Raw genomic sequence first — 5699 nt, forward strand, 5'->3', positions numbered from 1 at the left:
TTGGAAACAATAATAAGCAGCAGAGATGCACACTGAAAGTACAAAGTAGAAGCAGTTGTAGTTTAATGGCAGGAAGGCACGGTGATGGGGAAAGCACCAGCCTGAACCATCTGTGCCCAAAGCCCAGAGAACAGGGACCCCAGATTGACATGAACCCCCTTCTCCCACCTCCATCCCCACCAAGGTGACCCTGTGGTGCCCAGTTTAACTGGCCCAGGAAGTGCATTTCTGCTCTTCTTGGCCAAATATACTCCCTCTACAGCATGGTCATGGGTGAGAAACCACAAAGGATGAATGAGATTTAGTATGTGCATATATTCCCCTAACACCCTGCTCAGGTCCTGCAATGCTGGTGGTCCCCAAGGGCACGTTGTCAATGGCAGAGAGCTCTGATCTCGTCCTTTGGGCTTCTCCACGTGACCTGCCCTCACCAAAAGCTGCAGAAGCTGATACCTTTGGTATACTCACTTGGGAGCTTTGCCTTGAGTGGTCTTGTCTAAGGCAAATCCATGGTTCGTTTACTCTGCCAGCTGGACCTGCCATAAATGCAACGAGCCACAGATTTCCTTTTCATAAATTTAAAAAATTTCCACTTAAGCATCAGTGTAAAATCTGGTCACTCTCCTTGCTCTGAGGAACTGTTTGACTCTGGAATGAGTGATCCAGTATTCTGGAAATTAAATTAATTTCCAAATATATGCAGGGTCACAGAGTAATTCTAAGTCAAGGAGTTAAACTTGTTTCCTTTTCCTTTGTATTTAAGCTCATTTTGATTGTGTACAGAGCATATCTGAGATAAACTTTGCAGTAAACACACATTAGTACCAAATTCTGCAAGAAAACATTTCTGTCTTTTTTTTTTTTCCCCCTTAAACTAGGGCTTTAAATGGATCCTTCTATAATTCTCAAGGTCATTGTTAAATATTTTAAATAGTTGGTCAAATGCCAAACTACTTTCATTGCCTGAATTTCTCTCCTTGGAGAATTACTGCAGACAATGAAATGCGGCATCTTCAACATTTGTGTCAAAGAGAAACCTGCCATGACAAGCAGTTTTGTAACTTAGGAACTTGACTAAAGTCTTGTATTGTGTTGAGTAGGACAAAGAGTCTCATGCTGTATTTAATCAGCAGATCTCTGCGGCATCCTGTACTGCAATTATTATAGCTTTTATTTGTTGGGGAGAAAGAGATCTCATTTCTGCATTTTGTATTAAATTTGGGCTGAAACCATCTGCTCTCCTTAGAAATACCTGGATGAAGCAATTGCCTGCAGTGGGAAGCCTTGATTGCCCCTTGTCCTTTCAGTGTTAGAGCATGCTGTGGGACTGGGGAAAGCAAAATGGCCAAATCGAAAGGAAAGTGAATTTTTCCTTTCTCCAGTTCCCAAGCACGGTGTATTGATTTGCAGTGAAAGCCTATTCAAGACAGTGGGAGAACGCCTCGGTAGTTTGAGTCAAGCCTTGATCTACAGTGGAATACATGAGCAAGCCTCGATCTTGCCATACAGCTTGGTTTTCTGCTTTCTCAATTTTATACTGGGAAAAACCTAATTAAGGTCTTTCTGTGATACACTTTTCACCATCCCTTTACTTATGGAAGGAGTTGAGGGGGCTTAAATGAGGCTGACAAATATGCAGCAGTGACAGATATGCAGCAGTGAAAGAGCTTGTAGCAGTCAGATACCATAGCTATGCTGTACATAGAGACTGACCAAAAATGTTCAAATGACTAATAAGTTGTTTGCCTGATCATGAACTCTTATTTGCTCAGAGGAAGAAGTAAGCAGAATTTGCTGAGGTTGGATTATGAACAGATTAGGCATTTGTCTTCCTTTTGTGAGAACAAGCGAGCATTATTAGGCAGAAAACAGATGAACCTGTACTTGACCGAGTGAAACACATTAATTTTTATTTCCTTCAAAGCCCTAACTTTGATTTCTGCACTTGATTGACACTGATACTCCAAAGTCTCTGGAAAGAATTGGGCATTTATCCCTGTTACAAATCTGCGGGCTGGGCTGGTATTCATTTCCCTTAGCTTACCCATAAACGTCTGGGCTGGGGTTTAGTGGGTAACGTGCCCCGTGCTAATCGGCCGTTGGCCGCGGTTAATGCGTGCTGGCGTGGAAGCTCCAGCTCACCGCGGCAGCAGGGAAGGAAGGACACGAACTTTTATTTTGCCACTAGTTAATCCTCCCCCCCCATCCGCCCCGTTGTTTTTTCCCCTATTTAAGGGAAGCAGAGAGTAGAAGTTGTAACTAATTCCTTCTTTCATTTCTTTGCTCTTAATGAAAATTCAGGTAGACCATAATTTAAGTAAGCACATCCCATGGAGTGAGGGGAGAAGTGTCCTTCTGGCAAAGTAGGGCAACTTCGAAATTTGTGCGTGATTGCCCTCAGTTCAGCCATTTCTGAAACCGCATAGTGCATGGCCAGTATGGAACAGCCCACACACGAGGGTGTTTAGCTGCTGCAGAACAAAAATGCGCCTATTTGTTTCGGCACTGAAGGCAAGTGGGAAGTGTTGCCCTTTGCTTTGCAGATGCTCCTTCAGTATCTTGAAAATTATTTTTAAAGCTGGAAATTAAGATTCTTTGGAGAAAAAGATAGTAGGGTCTTAATACAGTCTTAACCTTTTTAACCTCACAGCTTTAGCTGTTCCAAATGCATTTACTTGATGAGTTTATATGTGACCGTGTTTGTTTGGAGGCTGCATATTTTGGGTCCCTAGATATTATCTCACAGTGAGGATCAACATTTCTAAGGATGTATTTCTACAACCAGTAAATAATGCAGAGGAGACGGTGAGGTTCACAAGATTTATCAGATGGTTGCATGGAACCATCACCCAGCCCTTGAGGAGGCTGGAACGATGGCTTTTTGGTGCTCTCTGCAGTTCTGGGGGTATTGGCACGGCTACAAACTGGCACAGCTTTAGCAGGGAGACAAAAAGTGGTGTCTGCAAACCTGGCTAGCTAAAAACCTGGCTGCTATAAACAGTAATGCAGAGATGGCGTTCGAGAAGCATATCGCTAGGGTTGTTATTTCTTTATGATCTCTTTTCTGGCCTACTCAATATTTGTTTTACACAGCTGCCTCCAACATCTGCTTTTCATCTCTGCTCTTTATCCATGGAGGTATTCAAAAATGCCTTTCTTCTTTCAGCTGCTTTATGTGTCTCCTGTCTTGTCAATGAAATGTGCAGCTAATTGAATTCAAAAATCATTTTAAAATAGGCTATTGCATATTTTACACACAAATAATTAAAGAAGTAATGTCAACTGCCTTCCACATAAAGGAAGACGGGGAAAAATAGCAAGATGTGCCTGGAATTTCTCAGGAATCTGAAAGTAGGCTGAGCCCATTCTGTAGTTTCAAGTTGAGATCTTTTCCCACCTTTCTACCTGGTGGCTTTTAAGCTGCTTTCCCAGCCTCCAACCTCTCCCTTCTTCACTTGGGGCAATGAGGGCCTGAGCTGTGGTTCAGCCTTTTAGCCCAGGATCCCTCTCCAGAGCATCGGGCTTCCCTGGGTGAGCTGTTTCTTCTGGTTAAGCATCTAGCCCTAATGTCAGAAATAGCTGATTTTTTGGCTTTTGTTGTCAGTTGGCATGAAAACGTTGCTGAGCAGCACCACGGCCCTGCGACAGCAGGTCTTGGCAGCTCTGCTTCACCCAGCTGGGATTAGGAGGTCTCCATGTGTGGGGGGGGCTGTGTTTAAGTGGCTCTTCCATACCAGTTTCAGCCTGCAGCCCTCTGCCCTTCTCTCCTCCTCCCCAATAAATGCAGGGGGTTGCTTTTGGATAAAGGAGGCCGCAGGACTGAGGCATTTCTCAAAAAGCAAATAGAACTTTTGACCTCAGCAAGGAGCAGAGTTTTGCCTGGACTGAAGGTCAGCAGCTCCATGAGCTGTACGGGCTAGAGACAGTGATGCCTCCTCTGTCTGATACTCACTACAGCCTCCTTGGAGAAAAGCCCTTTTTCTTCTCAGAAAATCCCTCTCCTTTTGATGTTTTTCCCATTCTTTGTTATTTATCCCCTTGGACAAAGCTTGCCCTTTGAATAACATCCTTCCAAGCTACAGTATCTCTATATTTCTGTGGCTGAGCTTCTCTTCCATCTTGTATCAGCTATGGAACAGGCAAATCTGCATTTTCTCACGTAGATGATCAACAGTAAGGGTAGCCACTAAGCCCTACAACTGACTTTTGTTAGGCAGAAAGCACTCCCACACTCAGGTGGAGTAGTCTGAAACGTAAGGGACCCTTCCAGCCTGGAGGGCAAATAAGGTTTGCATTCCCCCCTCTGCATCACCTTCCTCTGAGCTACCTGGCCAAATGGCACATCATACGGAAAGCAGATTGGAAAAAAGCTGCCAGGTCGTGGCTCTTTTGGATGTCTAAAAGGTGTAGGGGGTTTCAAGGAGAGAAACGTGGAGCAGAATTGGGGGCAAGTGGGATCAAGATCTGCAAGCCCCAGAGGTCCCAAAACCAGCCCTGCAGCGGAGCAGCACTGAGGTCAGTGTCCGCCTGGATTCACATCCACCGTTTTTCTTTCATAGGCAAAGGAAAATCTGATGTGTTTATTCATGTTCGTAGATCTGAAAATGTAAACTATGTTAAAGTAGCTGCTTATAGTGCAACCTCTTAACATGAGCATTTTTTTCTGTTCTGGGGTGAATTCCAGCAAACTGTGCTGCTGTGTTTACAAGGAAAATGCCTGTTTTCTGTGTTCTCAGGGCCACAGCATGTCTCATTAAAAATCCTCTTTGGGAAAAGCAGGCTAGTTAGCATTGCTCACCCCAGTAACATTGCAGTGAATAAATATTCCTACTCTGCTATTGGAAAAAAAAAAAGAAAAAAGTCATGAACTAAAATCAGATTGAAATAATCGTTTGCTACCTCCTCTGGTGTATGCATGTGTTCCAAGTTTTAAAACATTGAGGTGCTTAGTTACTCTACCCAAAATCAGCCCCAGGTCTCAGAGCAGGGTGAGTGCCCCTTGCAGCCGAAGCCCCGGGTAATCATTTCTAAATGCCAGGAAGGATTTAGCCCGCTCTGGGGATTCCCTGTGCAGGCTGGTAACCAGACAGACAAACAGCCCTTCCAGAAGGATGCTGGCTCCCCACCGTGGCAACAAGCACAATTTTAGCCGGCGAGCGTGTCGGCAGCGGCACGCCAGCCCGCCGCTGAGGTTGGAGCAGGATGGAAAAGCGATGGATGGCCGGTGGGCCAGCACCCCCAGCCCCCTGAGAGCTCCATCCTTCAGCAGGTGCTATTCCAGGAGCTGTTTCAGCAAAAGGCCGGGGGAACCGGTACCCCCACCCGGTACTCCGGGGTAGTACCCGTAACCCCCACCCGGTACTCTGGGGTAGTACCGGTACCCCCACCCGGCACTCCAGGGTAGTACCTGTATACCCCCACCCGGTACTCCGGGGTAGTACCCGTAACCCCACCAGTACCGGTGGGGGTTACGGGTACTACCCCGGAGTGCCGGGTGGGGGTACCTGTACTACCCCGGAGCATCGGGAAGGGACACCAGGCCTACCCCGGAGCATCAGGTAGGGATACCAGGCCTACACTGGAGGGTCAGGATGGGAGGCTGGATCTAACACCACGTGCCCGTAGGGACAACAGGTGAACTCCGGCGCATCACAAAGGGTTCCGCCACAGGCCCAGAGTACTGGTGGGGGAACCGGTTC

The sequence above is a fragment of the Buteo buteo genome, chromosome 22 (assembly GCF_964188355.1).
Source record: "Buteo buteo chromosome 22, bButBut1.hap1.1, whole genome shotgun sequence".
Lineage (NCBI taxonomy): Eukaryota > Metazoa > Chordata > Aves > Accipitriformes > Accipitridae > Buteo > Buteo buteo.